Source organism: Manis pentadactyla, chromosome X, assembly GCF_030020395.1.
Source record: "Manis pentadactyla isolate mManPen7 chromosome X, mManPen7.hap1, whole genome shotgun sequence".
Classification (NCBI taxonomy): domain Eukaryota; kingdom Metazoa; phylum Chordata; class Mammalia; order Pholidota; family Manidae; genus Manis; species Manis pentadactyla.
The window spans coordinates 46,752,254-46,766,269 of NC_080038.1; the positions used below are offsets into that span (position 1 = coordinate 46,752,254).

Consider the following 14,016-nt stretch of genomic DNA (forward strand, 5'->3'; position numbering starts at 1 on the left):
TTCTTCTTCCAAACCTTGTAAAGAGGCAGAATTTTAAAGTGGGTTGTTTTGATGGCCTTGAAAGCTTTCAAAGGCATCCCTGAATGTTGTCTAAGAGGTTGTTTTTTGCCAGTCTCTCAAAATGATCCAAGATAGGTTTGTCTGGCTTTCTTTTACGTTGTTGTGGTTTGGCCCAGTCTACGTTTTTAGGGAAATTTGGGGGGATTGCTTGATGCAGCCTTTGTGTAGTTCTCCTGCAGTTTTCAAGATTAACAGCCTCACGTCTACGAAAATCCTCAATGGCAGTTTAACCAATTCCGCGTCATCTATCCATTCTTTAGCTTTGCTCTCTGATACTAACATATGTGTAAGCGGACACAGAGCTGACTAGTCAGGTTCAGAGGCTCAGATCAAATTCCTTTGCAAACCCTACTCGGTCTTGTGAAGGGTCATGAAACTCTTTAGTTAGACTCTTGAGTTCAGCTTGAGATCACGTGCTGTAAACTCTGATGCTTCCCACCCGGTTATACTTTCTCCTTAAGGGAGCTTTAAAACTTTTAGGGCCAGCAAGAGTAAATTTCTGAGGTTGAGGAGAAGGTGGCAATGCAGGCAAGCCCCAACGGGGGAGCTCGGGAAGAAGAGGACAGAAGGGAGTAGGAGCAGACGAGGTCGAGACGACGTTGGCCGCTGTCTCCGCACGTCTTTCTGATTTAGCTACGGGATCCGAGAGTTTCTCGTGTCCTGTGAAGAGAGCATTTTGCCATTCCCTCGTTTTCCTTACTCAGGGTTTCCCGTTTAGTTAAGTGCTTGCAAGTCAAAGCCGCCATACGTATTGCACGTGAATGAATCCAGCTGGGGTGCTGCTGGGTGGCTGTTGAGCATTTGGGAATTGTTCTGTCTTTGAAGAAGGGTATCCCGATGTTTTGCGTTTAAACTTTTAGGGAGGCTTGAGCAACTGACTAAGGGGACGGTGAAGCACTGGGTGATCGGTCCCTATGTGTGTGTCCCCGGACGAGCCAATATACCAATTTTAATGTGATTTTTAAGGGTGATGCGGTGGGACAGCCTCAGGTCCCGAGGGATACCCTCAAACACTTCCTGCCTTCTGGGAGGAAGGGGCAAGTGTCCCTATTCTTCGCAGCTGAATTCTCAGTCTGTCCTACATTTACCGATCTTGTTCCAGCCTTACCGTGTTGTGTCTAGTTTTTCACTCTAACATTTTCGCCAAACAGTGTTAGCCAATCCCATCAGCCTTGGCTTTCCCTAGGTCAACCTGCCTAGAATATATACCAGGGTAAGTTTTACCCAGCTCAAACAAAGGTCAGGAGCGCCAACTGAAAAACTGAGGAGGTCCGGGTGTCAGGAGGACTCACCCGCTCAGCGGAGGGCGCTGTGAGGCTGGAGGGGCACAAGGGGCCCCTCTGTGCCCATACCTAGCGCCACGACCGGGGAAGCCCTGGGCTACACAAGGCGCGTCACTCTGAGGGCCTCTGACTACCCCCCAAGAAACGTGGAGGAAAAGAGGTCCGAGCGTAAAACTCCAGAAGAGAGTTTTATTAGAGATTTATTGGAGCCCCGGTTTAGCACAGCTGCCCGGCAAACACAGTCCTTCCGAAGAAGAGCTCCGGAGAGGACAGCTTTCCCCCAAGAGTATACTCGTTTTCTAACAGAGCATCAGTCATGATGTCGAAGCTACAGTCTTCCGCAACAAGCTAGCAGGTAGGGAAACTGACGTTACAGTGCATTTCTTTGACGGCTGTCTAGGCACAAGGTCATTCCGTCAAAGTACCCAGACGGGAAGCAGATACACAATGTTTGTCGTAGGGACCACAAATGAGGCCTGTGTTTGGGATCTGCCAAGCAAGAAGGCCAGGCCCCTTCTCAGAATCCTACATTCGCGGGATTTGTTTTTGAGAGGGCCGCGCGAGGAGCGCCGCGGGGCGAGCCTGCGTAACAGGGTGGGCGCGGGCGCGGGCCCGGGCGTGGAGAGGCGGCCGGGGGGTCGGTACAGGCAGCTGGGGCCGCGGCTGTCGGCCGACAGCAGCAGGGCGTGGACATCCCCGGTCGGGTCCCTCCGCCGACACTTCGCTAACGGGGTCCGCGAGGAAGCCCGCGGCGGACGCCCGCGGGGAGACGGGCACCGACCTCGCTGGGCTCCCTCCGCCCGCAGGCCCGAAACCGGCCCGGCCGAGCGCAGCCCCGTCCTTCCGGCCGCCCGTTGCTCTGGTTCCGGGGACGGGACTGCGGGAGCCTGTCGCGCCGGCGGACGGCCGGACCCGGGCCACTCGGCCCGGTCCGCTTCTTTCTTTTCCCTGCTGGTCGTCGTCACGCCCTTCTCCTCCTCAGCCACCACCTCACGGCTGTGCGCGGAAAGCCAGCGAGGAAGGTGGCTTTTCCTCCCGGACTGCTGGCGCTCTGTTTCTCCGGCCTGCTGGGGGCAGTGTGGCGCCACGCGCCCGTCCTCCTGCCCGTCACTCCCCCGCCCCTCGCGCCCGAAAAAACAGCGCGGAGGCTTTTCAGCGAAAACCGGCCGCTTTTCTGCTGCGCCTGCGCCCGCGCCCGCGCCGCGCGGCTCCCGGCGCCGCAGCTTCTTCCGGCCTTGGGGCCTGCCGGCACAACTCACGGCCCGAGGAGAAAACCCATTTGCTCTTTCACTTTGGCCTTTCTCCTCCGGGGGCGACCGGTCCGCTGCTCAACAACTGGCCTCTCTGGGTCTCTGCGTCTAGTCGGTGGCTTTCCCCACGTTGTTTTCGCTTTTACGAACCGTCCTGAGTAAATCCTTCGGTCTTGCCGGTGGACCTCGCTGTCGAAAATTCGGAGGACGGATACGGACCGTAACCTAAACCACAGTGCCCGCAGCCCACGGGTCGACCAGGGGTGCTATTTCTGATAAACGGCCGCACAGCGGGGGCTTCTTCAATGTAGTGACGTCCATTTTTGCGCCACGACTTCAACCTCCTCCTCTGTAAACTCAATTGCACCTGTTTCAAAATCGCTCTCTCAGCTTTACAGCCACCTCACTGAAAAATGATACAGACACATCGTAAATGTCGAACGCTTGGGGGAATCTTGAGTTCAAAACATTATTACCTGTGATCCAAGGGTGAGCAGCACAGCTCACCGCTGTGCGGGCAGGAACTGTGGTGCATGTTTGTTTGTTGAGCTCCTTCGTCCTCGGCACCAGAGCGGTACCTAGCACTTAGTGGGTGCCCAATACATACGGTGACGTTTTGAAAAGTTTACTTGCCTGGTCATTTCCCTTTATGTATGTCGGACCTAATCTTTTCCTAGCCCTGGATTACAACATAGCAACAGGAGCCTATCTGATTCCTTTTTCATTTGGCCCTGTGCGGTTGGCATTCGTGTAGGTCATTAAACATGCCTTAAGAACCCGTTTTTCTGACCTCGGACAGGTCAGATGACTTCGCGAAGGCCATCTAGCTTCTTGGTGACAGAGGCGAGTCAGAGCCCAGGTCTTTGCCGTCTCAAGGCTCTCTCCTTCGTTGCACAGTAATCTCAGTGAGACTGAGGTGACTAAGGGGTAGTAGCACGGAATTGCCGTGCTAGAGGTGGTGCATCTTTTATTGTTGCTCCGTGTTTTCATCAGCTGTCAACATATTGGGTGTCCCCAGAAGGACCCTGACCTGCAGCCTAGGTGATTGGCAGGACTCGGATTCTGGAATGCATCCTAACGTTTTCTGGTCCGGTGGTTCAAAGCTACGAATTCAACCTAGCTTGCTACGTTGGATCACCGACTTGGGTCGTGTAGTGGATGGCAGGGGCTGTGAGTGAGAGTACACTGAATACGAAGTTAGGGGCCCAGTTACCGGCAGGCTAGTGGAGTGAGGAACACGGTCGTTTGTCAGCAAGTTGTAGGTACGAAGCGAGCGTGACCTGACTGCAGTGGTCTTTCTCTCCCCAAGTCCAGGTAATACTTGTGGCACTGCTTTGGCATGCCTCCCAACGCTGAAAAAAGTCACATTCGTCTTACAAAACAAGTTTCATCTTGCACAGTACTGTACACAGATAATCTGAACACACTTATACGGACAACTTCTTCACCATAAAGACGTTGTTGGGTTGGACAAGCAGGTCTTCACCAGTTTTTCTTTCTGTTAGGGCCGCGTGCAGTGCCTTGCACCAGGGATCATCAACTGGCCTTCCAGTTCCAGCTCCACCGGCCTTACTTATTTTACTCTCCCAGTCGCTTTGCTTGTCTGGGCCTGCTGTCTCCTCAGCGTTAGGAAGAAGAGTCAGGCTAAGTTAGCGCGGGGCGCAGGCAGGGAGGTCCAGGGAGGGGTGTGGCTAAAGAGCCTCTGTTACCAGTACAGTAGCTCCTCTTTCTCCTTTTTACGTATTGGACCTTTTTTTCCAGGAAAAGTTTAGTTTACTTTAGCAAAGAGCTCGAAATCCACTGGTCTGCATGACCTCTAAGATTCCCTCTGTGCTCACTCTCCCAGACAACTAAGGAAGAACGGAGAGGAAGACAATTGTAAATATGAATAGACTTGGCCATCCTTAGGAGTAGCAGGCACTAAAAAGTAATCTCTAAGCCGAGGTCCCCAACACTGTCAAGCTGTTACACCAGCCCTCGTCTTAATCCAAAGACTATGTGAAAAAAAGCGAAACTTTTGTCTTTTTAAGAGCTAGTGCACTTTTGCTCCCTTACTAAACAGACGAGGCTGTATCCTAACTAAGTAGCCACATAAGCACACGCACTGCAGCAACACTGAAAACCAAACTCTGTGGAAATGTGAGCCCCTGTTTTGTTCTCAGTTTAATGAGTTTGCTATCACATATCTTTTCCAAACAGCAAACCATAGGTTTCCCTGTATTTGTTTCCTAACAGCACATGAGCTTGCATTGTTTCGGCACACACACCTTTTATCTGCATTGTAAGGATGTAGGGAAATTCTTTACTTCCCCCAAGTTACGATTCCAGAGCTTGTGCTCTTATCCGTCACAAAGCCATCGTCGTGGGCTGGCTGAGAGTTACAGAGCACGTACTACTTATTATGTGTCAGGCTCTGTGCTGAGTCCTTTGGATGCACGGTAGCCTCATTCATGACGGAAACCTTATCGGGTAGGTTAGTGTAATTATCCCCACTAAGCAGCTGAGAAAGCAAACGGCTACTCAGATCACTGCTAAGAATGTCTGTACAATACAAACCGTACTGAGGGACAGATGACTAAGGCACAGATTTCCCTTGACTCTCAGTACCAGGAACGCTTGGGCTTGCCCTGAGAAAATGGTTTGTTTTGGCCCAGTGGTGACTGTAGTTCACGCAAGTGATCCTGTAGAACTCCTTGCCTTGGCTGCTAGCAAACTGGGGTCAGGCTAGTGGTAGAACTGCTGAGAAAAAAAGTGAGTGAAAGCAATTCAAACAGAGGCTAAAATCTTTATTCAGCTGATGTGCATCCCCTTAAGACCAGGACGATCTCTGAAGCGAAGCAGAACTAGAGCTTTTCTGGGGAAAGGAGAAGAGAGGTGATGACTGTGGTATTTCCCAGGTTGCAGTTTAGTTTGTTGGCTTAAGTGCTACCAATGTGTGGTTGGAATGGTGGGGAAACTGGTCCGCCTTTTTCGTGTGTCCTGCTGGGCTCCTTGGTGCAATCTCATTGCAGCAGGTATCAGAAGAGCTCTCGGAGAGCTGCTTTTTGTCTGCTTTACTGCTTGTTGTCTTCTGGTCGGTGGAAGTAACAACCACCAAACCCAAGGTGGAGGAGGGAGGAGAAAAGAGAAGTGAGGCGAAGAGAAGCGAGGCCAAGAGAAGAGAAGAGAGGAGAAGAGAAGAGAAGAGAAGAGAAGAGAAGAGAAGAGAAGAGAAAGAAGAGAAGAGAAGTTAAAGGAGGCAAGGTCTGAAGCAAGGAAAACTGGGGTCTCTTTGAATCATTTCACGGCGCCTCCTCTTAAACAAGGTGAAGTGCCTTTGTCATCAGCCAGTTGCTTTCGGAGAGGAAGCAACAGCGACGTACAAGGGCTGTGCACTGAGTCAAGGGGTCTCTCATAGCGGGTTGGGGAAGTAGTTTGTTCTTCGGTCTTCTGGCCCTTAATCACTGCTTGACAGGATCATCTGCTTGGATAGGACAGTGCTGCCGGTCTTGATTAGATGTGATTGGATGCAGTTGACGAGGAGTATTCTTATCAGAATTCAAAGGAAAATGATCAGTAGCCCTTGGGGGAAAGTGCATCCCCAGGACTGTATATCCCTGTTGGGAATACTCAGGGACAGGGGTCCCGTGCTCAGCCACCCAATGACGACGGGAGGGCCCAGAGTGCAGGAGTGGGTCGTGCACTCGACAAACGTTTCGGCTGGCTTCACAGATGTGCTGATTCTCCAAAAGGACATCTGAGAGGTTTGGGTGGTCGTACGGGGCAGCACTCGTCGTTGTCAACCGCACAAGTGCATCCCTAGGTGCCAGCATGGTGTCTAATGCCGGTCGATGATGAGCAGCAGCCACTGGAGTCCCGGCACCTCTCAAGCGTGTCAGTACTTTGGGTGGCATCGTTGGCCGCTCTGGCAACTTCACGGATGAGAGAGCACGGGAAACCCAGACACTGCATCGAACTTCTTCAGCAGCGCAACAGAGCCCCTCCTCCAGAGAAGAGTGCACCGTAAGACCTGTTCCCGGTGGCGGCGAGCACACCTAGGTCGCTCCCAAGCTGTTGACGTTCTTCACGGAGCTCCTTCTCGTCCCCTGATGAGAATGGGTGTTTTGCAGAGGGATGTTCTTGCTCCTTCCCACGGACTGTTCCCGTGCAGGAGTAAGGGTGTGACCCCACAACCAAACAGGTGACCCTGTCCGGCTGTACGGTCGGAAAGACGAAAAGAGATGGGTGACATAACATGACCCAGCCCAGCTGGCCGGTTAAAAGAAAGCAACAACAACAAAAAGCCAAGAAGCAGTGGGCCCACAATGAAATTTGAATCACACCCTGGGTGTTCTCCAGGACGGAAGAGCACTGTGCTTTTTGCCGTGCATCTTTCCTGGGTGAAGCTGGTGTTGGGGCTGAGCCAGCCAAGGATACCCACCCATTTCAGCCTGACGTGGGTCACTTGCAGTGACTTGGGCCCATGACCTTGAATTACAAGCAAATGTTTCCTTTGGATAAAAACCAGTTCCCCTTCTTCGAGTTGCATTTCGGGGAGGTGGTGTTAATTTTGGGGATCTGTCCGAGATCCGGTTTGCGTGGGATGTGCCTGACACGGCAGCAGTAACGCTGCAGGGATTTCTCTGAGGGTAGGGAATGGGGGATCGGTAAAAGGTCAGTGGGACTGACAGGGGAAGGTGAGCAGAGCCAATAGGTGACGTTAGCTTCTGTGGGGGAAACGGAAGTTCCTGTGGCCTGGATCCTCACCTGACCCTAAGCTCCTCGATGATGTAGTTGGCCTCCTGCTAGGCGAATGCTTCCACACCCGCGGGCAATGAGCTATTACTGGCTGAGTCACTATGTAAAGAGCTGCGCCCCCGTGCACTGCGCAGAGGCAGAGAGGGAGGTGGGTTACGGGCCTGCAGACTGCTGGATGCGGACGGGATCCCAGTGCTCGACCAACATGTTGTCCCAGCGCTGGGAGAATAAAGCCACGTATAAACCCTTCTACCCCAAGAACGTTGCGTTGTCATTTCTCGGCCTCACGGAAGCCATAGTGAGCTTGCCCGGGGCTGAACCCCTCAGGCGGCAAGACAGCCTCACAAGCCTGAGCAAGAAAATGACAAACATTTGGGGGTATTGAGGAAGGGTGGAGGAGAAAGGGAAGACTGGAGAGGAGTAGAAAGAAAAAAGCAGAGTGAGTGAGGGTAGAGGATGGTTAAGGATAGTGTAACTTTTGGCTCGCAGGCAACGCCTTACAGTTTCTTAATTACGGTTCCAGTAAAATGCGTACCTCTCTCATTATAAAGGCAAGTAGGGATTCTCCAGGTAGGAAAGGCAAATTCCAATCTTTTTTAGTCACCAGAAGAGCTGTTGCCTTGCAACAAGGGAAAGTCTCTAAACATGCCATGGAGTAAATGTAGTAACCACATTGTTTTTTCATGTGAAACCTTCATAAGAGTATATGTCTATAATGCCTTAATAAAAAGGGAAATCTTTTGAGGAAATAAATAAACATGCCATGGAGAGGCCGACGGTATTATGGATGTATTTAATTCATTGGTATGCAAGAAGCTGTGTGATGGCCACGTGTAAATCCTCAAAGGTCCCTTGAAGCTCTGGTTCCTGTCCATGTCCCACCTTCCTTCACGGTGTTTTCAGGGTTATGCAGTGTAGCGGGTGGAACATACCCTGGAGATCTCGTCTTCTGTCCAATTAAAAAATGTCCCATCAATGCTGTCCAAAAGTAGTTCTCAAGTTTGTGTACTCTGATAGGTCATAGCCTGCAAATTCTTCATCAAGCTCCATTTCAGAGACACTGGAGAGACCAGACAGCAGCCTCGGTGTCTCCATAGCCCATCTGATTGGAGGCAACACCCAGATTTCTCCCAAAATCTTTGTGTGTAGTTTGTGTGTGTGTGTTTGCTAAAACATACGTGACGTAACGTTCACCGTTTTAAAGTGTACAGTCTGTTGGTAATAAGTACATTCACACTGTTGTGCAATCCTCACTATCATCCATCTCCCAAACTCTTTCTGTCTTGCAAAACTGAAACTCTGTACCAGCTAAACAATAACTGCCCATTTCCCCACCCACCTCCCAGCCCCTGGCAACTGCCAGTCGGCTTTCTGTCTCTAGCAATTGGACTACTCTGCTTACCTCATAGGAATGGAATCATACAGTCTTTGTCTTTTTGCGACGGGTCTACTTCACTTAGCATGATGTCTTCAGGGCTCATCCATGTCGTAGCACATGTCAGAATTCCCTCCCTTTTCAAGGCTATGTAATATTGCATCGTCACACATACCACGTTTTGTTAACCCATTCGTTTGTCAGCAGACACTTGGGCCACTCCCACCTTTTAGCTATTGTGGATAGTGCTGCCTCTGAACATGGGAGTACACATATCTGTTCAAGTCTCTGTTTCCAGTTCTTTTGGGCATATACCCAGAATTGGAATTGCTGGATCATATGGTAAATCGATGTTTAATCTCCTGTCTTTTGTGGGGGAGGAATCGCCATACTCCCAGTATCCTTCTCACAGAATGGAATGCTTGTGACTGTGGTTGTCTCAAGGTTTCATAGAAATGATCTGGAGTTACCAGACCATCTTCACTTCGATGAACCTGGATGGGAGCAAATTGTTTAGCACACTGGTCGGCCAAGGAATTTCCTGTTGTCTCATGGGTTTGTTTCCTAGGATGAGTTTCGACTCTGATGATGGCCAATTCCTTGAGGGAGGAGAAAGGCTTCTCGTAAGCTTGAACCTGCTCACCAAGCGTCATGCGAGTAACAACAGCGGTCAGTTGTTTCCACAGCATGCTGAAATCATAAAGCACGCCGACGGCACATGCGTCGTCTAGCTGTGCTGTGCTTGTCGAGGGACTTTCGTTGCCCCGGCCCCCCACCCGTTTCGGTTGTAGTGCCATCCGTCTGTGAGTGAAGTTTTCTCTTTGTTTATCACAATATGCACAAAATGTTGGACCAATTGTTGTACCTCCTGGATGGCAAGGTCTGCCAGCCCATTTTCTGCTTCTGAACAGCTGCTGATCTCTCAGGCTTAAGGCCATTAACCAAAAGGGTGGAGATCTCTGCAGTGCTGTTAGCATTTAGTGCCCACCCACTCGCACCCCCGCCCAGCATCCCTGCAAGTGCTCTCCAGTCAGTCTCCATAGTTAGAGACTCATTCTTCCTGCACCTGGCAACAGGATTACATTGTTCTCCAAGGAACGCTGGGGGTGGGTGGGTGGGGGCTGTCCAATTCAACTATACCACCGAAAAGAAATTCTCCTACCTCTACGGCTATAGCGGGTGCAGAGGGCATGTTATTCCTTTCAGGGTTAAATTCTCATTTGTGGGCACCCATGTGGCCCGGCCAAAGCAGGCTCTGGCACCTCCTCGACCTACTGAAAGGTGTCCTGCGATGCATCAGAGAGACATGTCAGTCAGCCTTTTAGGTAGTGGGAAATCTCTGATGTTGCCACGTAGTTGCAGGTAAGTCCCAACTCTCTCTGGTTATTGTGAAACTTCATTTGTTTTTTTGGGGTCTCCCAGGGATTTCAGTGGGGAGTTTTGGCAGGGGACTGGAAGCACAGGGAAGATTAGGGACAAAAACAAGTAACAGGACGGGTGGATCAGGAAGGTGTTTTTTTCCCCCCACCTTTGTAACAAAGAGTGATGCTATGCGTGAAAGGATGGATGGAATTAGCTACGTAAAAACCAAAGTATCTGTGCATCTGGAAAACCACAAGTGACTAAAAAGCCACACACACATAAGAAGAGCATCTGCAATGTATGTGCCTGAATGTGGGTCAAGATCGTCACCTGCAGCTGTTAAAATGAAAAGGCTAAGTACATTTACGACCCACTGAATGAATGCTCGTGAGAGTACAGAAAACCAAGACTCCTCACAGAATGTCGGTGACAATACAAATGGGTTTTGTGTCTTTTTGCAGTGTACACCAAGAGCGTTCAAAGTACTTTGTTCACGTCTTTTCGACGCAGTAAATCCACTCCTGAAATCTGTTACACATATCAGAGATGGTGAAAGATGTGTACGTACAGCTTTTTTGTTTCACTCTGTGACGGGATAATCTTTGAGGAATGTACCAATGCGCGTTCCTCCTGCACATTTCCTTGACTGACTTTCCCTAGAAGTTGCTAGTGTGTTTTCCACCAGAAAGCAGGAATGGGTGGTTGAAGAACAGGTATCTGCTGTAAGCAAATGTAAAGGGTGCATTTCGTCACAGTCTTGTGGCTTGGACATCTGTACCTGCTACAGACATTACAGCGAATACTGGAGAGAATAATTAATAATAATAGTAATAATAATACCACCGATAACATGATCTCCATAAGTGCCAGGAAGCAAGCAAAGAACCTGTTGGGTTGTATATGCTGCTCACCACCCCACGAAGCAGGTGCCATTCCCGCCACCCTCACTGTACACCTGTGCAGACTGTGGCACACGGGGGAGGAGTGCGTCGCCCAGGGTCTCCTGGCTCCTCAAAGAGGGCCCCAGTGTTCAGGTCCCAGGTCTACCACCTCTAGATTGCTCACCGGTTTGCAGGATGCTTTCCTGCTCTTCCCAGCACTAGAATGAAATAAAAGGTGCATTGGGAAGAGAGTAAAAGAGCCAGCGAAACGTCCTTAAAAGTGTAATAACATAGGAATCGTCCACAGTACTGTGTTAAACGGAAGGGGGAAGGGGAGAAGCAATGTAGGAGACCGTTCATACAGTACCACTCGAGTATTATAAAACGATAAATAATACGTGCAAAGAAGAGCATCGGGAAGAAAAGAGGTACTTGTTCATTTATTCCATGAATACGTGTTGCGAGCTCACAGCTAGGCGCTGTTTTGTGGGGGTGCCGAGAATACAATGCTGGGCAGACGCAGAGCAGGACAACCGTGATGCCTGCCTTACTCAGTTAGCAAGGTTACACGATGATATCGACCACTGGGGCGGGGATCGCAGGGCATTTCTCCTCTCCACCTCAGGTATTGCTTGTTTCACTCTTTTCCACTGTGTATTCCTGTAGGAAGAGAAATGAATAAAGCATTTTAAAGTCTTTTTCAAAAGGTGTTTAGTGACGAGGGTAACCTGCTGAAAATCTGCGTTTAGAAAGAGATATTCAAGTCATTATGCAACATGAACCTCATGTCTAAAGTGCACCTTAATGAATGAAAAGCCCCTAAGGATACTTACGCTGAAATATTGTTAAGTGGTCATCACTGGGTGATGGGACTGCGGAAACCATTGGATTTCTTTATCAAGCTTTCATTACCTGTCCTCCAAATTTTCGTCACTGACCGTGAGCGACTTCTACAACGACAGAACATCTTTTATCCTATGCAATACTCGGGTCCGTAAAACCCAGGAGATGCACCACCTCTAGCACGGCAATTCCGTGCTACTACCCCTTAGTCACCTCAGTCTCACTGAGATTACTGTGCAACGAAGGAGAGAGCCTTGAGACGGCAAAGACCTGGGCTCTGACTCGCCTCTGTCACCAAGAAGCTAGATGGCCTTCGCGAAGTCATCTGACCTGTCCGAGGTCAGAAAAACGGGTTCTTAAGGCATGTTTAATGACCTACACGAATGCCAACCGCACAGGGCCAAATGAAAAAGGAATCAGATAGGCTCCTGTTGCTATGTTGTAATCCAGGGCTAGGAAAAGATTAGGTCCGACATACATAAAGGGAAATGACCAGGCAAGTAAACTTTTCAAAACGTCACCGTATGTATTGGGCACCCACTAAGTGCTAGGTACCGCTCTGGTGCCGAGGACGAAGGAGCTCAACAAACAAACATGCACCACAGTTCCTGCCCGCACAGCGGTGAGCTGTGCTGCTCACCCTTGGATCACAGGTAATAATGTTTTGAACTCAAGATTCCCCCAAGCGTTCGACATTTACGATGTGTCTGTATCATTTTTCAGTGAGGTGGCTGTAAAGCTGAGAGAGCGATTTTGAAACAGGTGCAATTGAGTTTACAGAGGAGGAGGTTGAAGTCGTGGCGCAAAAATGGACGTCACTACATTGAAGAAGCCCCCGCTGTGCGGCCGTTTATCAGAAATAGCACCCCTGGTCGACCCGTGGGCTGCGGGCACTGTGGTTTAGGTTACGGTCCGTATCCGTCCTCCGAATTTTCGACAGCGAGGTCCACCGGCAAGACCGAAGGATTTACTCAGGACGGTTCGTAAAAGCGAAAACAACGTGGGGAAAGCCACCGACTAGACGCAGAGACCCAGAGAGGCCAGTTGTTGAGCAGCGGACCGGTCGCCCCCGGAGGAGAAAGGCCAAAGTGAAAGAGCAAATGGGTTTTCTCCTCGGGCCGTGAGTTGTGCCGGCAGGCCCCAAGGCCGGAAGAAGCTGCGGCGCCGGGAGCCGCGCGGCGCGGGCGCGGGCGCAGGCGCAGCAGAAAAGCGGCCGGTTTTCGCTGAAAAGCCTCCGCGCTGTTTTTTCGGGCGCGAGGGGCGGGGGAGTGACGGGCAGGAGGACGGGCGCGTGGCGCCACACTGCCCCCAGCAGGCCGGAGAAACAGAGCGCCAGCAGTCCGGGAGGAAAAGCCACCTTCCTCGCTGGCTTTCCGCGCACAGCCGTGAGGTGGTGGCTGAGGAGGAGAAGGGCGTGACGACGACCAGCAGGGAAAAGAAAGAAGCGGACCGGGCCGAGTGGCCCGGGTCCGGCCGTCCGCCGGCGCGACAGGCTCCCGCAGTCCCGTCCCCGGAACCAGAGCAACGGGCGGCCGGAAGGACGGGGCTGCGCTCGGCCGGGCCGGTTTCGGGCCTGCGGGCGGAGGGAGCCCAGCGAGGTCGGTGCCCGTCTCCCCGCGGGCGTCCGCCGCGGGCTTCCTCGCGGACCCCGTTAGCGAAGTGTCGGCGGAGGGACCCGACCGGGGATGTCCACGCCCTGCTGCTGTCGGCCGACAGCCGCGGCCCCAGCTGCCTGTACCGACCCCCCGGCCGCCTCTCCACGCCCGGGCCCGCGCCCGCGCCCACCCTGTTACGCAGGCTCGCCCCGCGGCGCTCCTCGCGCAGCCCTCTCAAAAACAAATCCCGCGAATGTAGGATTCTGAGAAGGGGCCTGGCCTTCTTGCTTGGCAGATCCCAAACACAGGCCTCATTTGTGGTCCCTACGACAAACATTGTGTATCTGCTTCCCGTCTGGGTACTTTGACGGAATGACCTTGTGCCTAGACAGCCGTCAAAGAAATGCACTGTAACGTCAGTTTCCCTACCTGCTAGCTTGTTGCGGAAGACTGTAGCTTCGACATCATGACTGATGCTCTGTTAGAAAACGAGTATACTCTTGGGGGAAAGCTGTCCTCTCCGGAGCTCTTCTTCGGAAGGACTGTGTTTGCCGGGCAGCTGTGCTAAACCGGGGCTCCAATAAATCTCTAATAAAACTCTCTTCTGGAGTTTTACGCTCGGACCTCTTT

At 51.5% G+C, this 14,016-nt stretch overlaps 1 long non-coding RNA gene across 2 annotated transcripts; it reads right to left on the reverse strand.

Annotated features, from left to right (window-relative positions):
• Positions 1–11,361: 11,361 nt before the first annotated feature.
• On the reverse strand, positions 11,362–12,757 carry LOC130681854 (uncharacterized). 2 transcript variants are annotated; one of them, XR_008995056.1, is made up of 3 exons: positions 12,432–12,757; positions 11,782–11,898; positions 11,362–11,608 (listed from the first exon to the last, which is right to left on the reverse strand). It is a non-coding gene; the product is annotated as an uncharacterized LOC130681854 (long non-coding RNA). The 2 variants fall into 2 exon arrangements; XR_008995057.1 differs by lacking the exon at positions 12,432–12,757 and adding an exon at positions 12,005–12,425.
• Between the last annotated feature and the right edge of the window lie 1,259 nt (positions 12,758–14,016).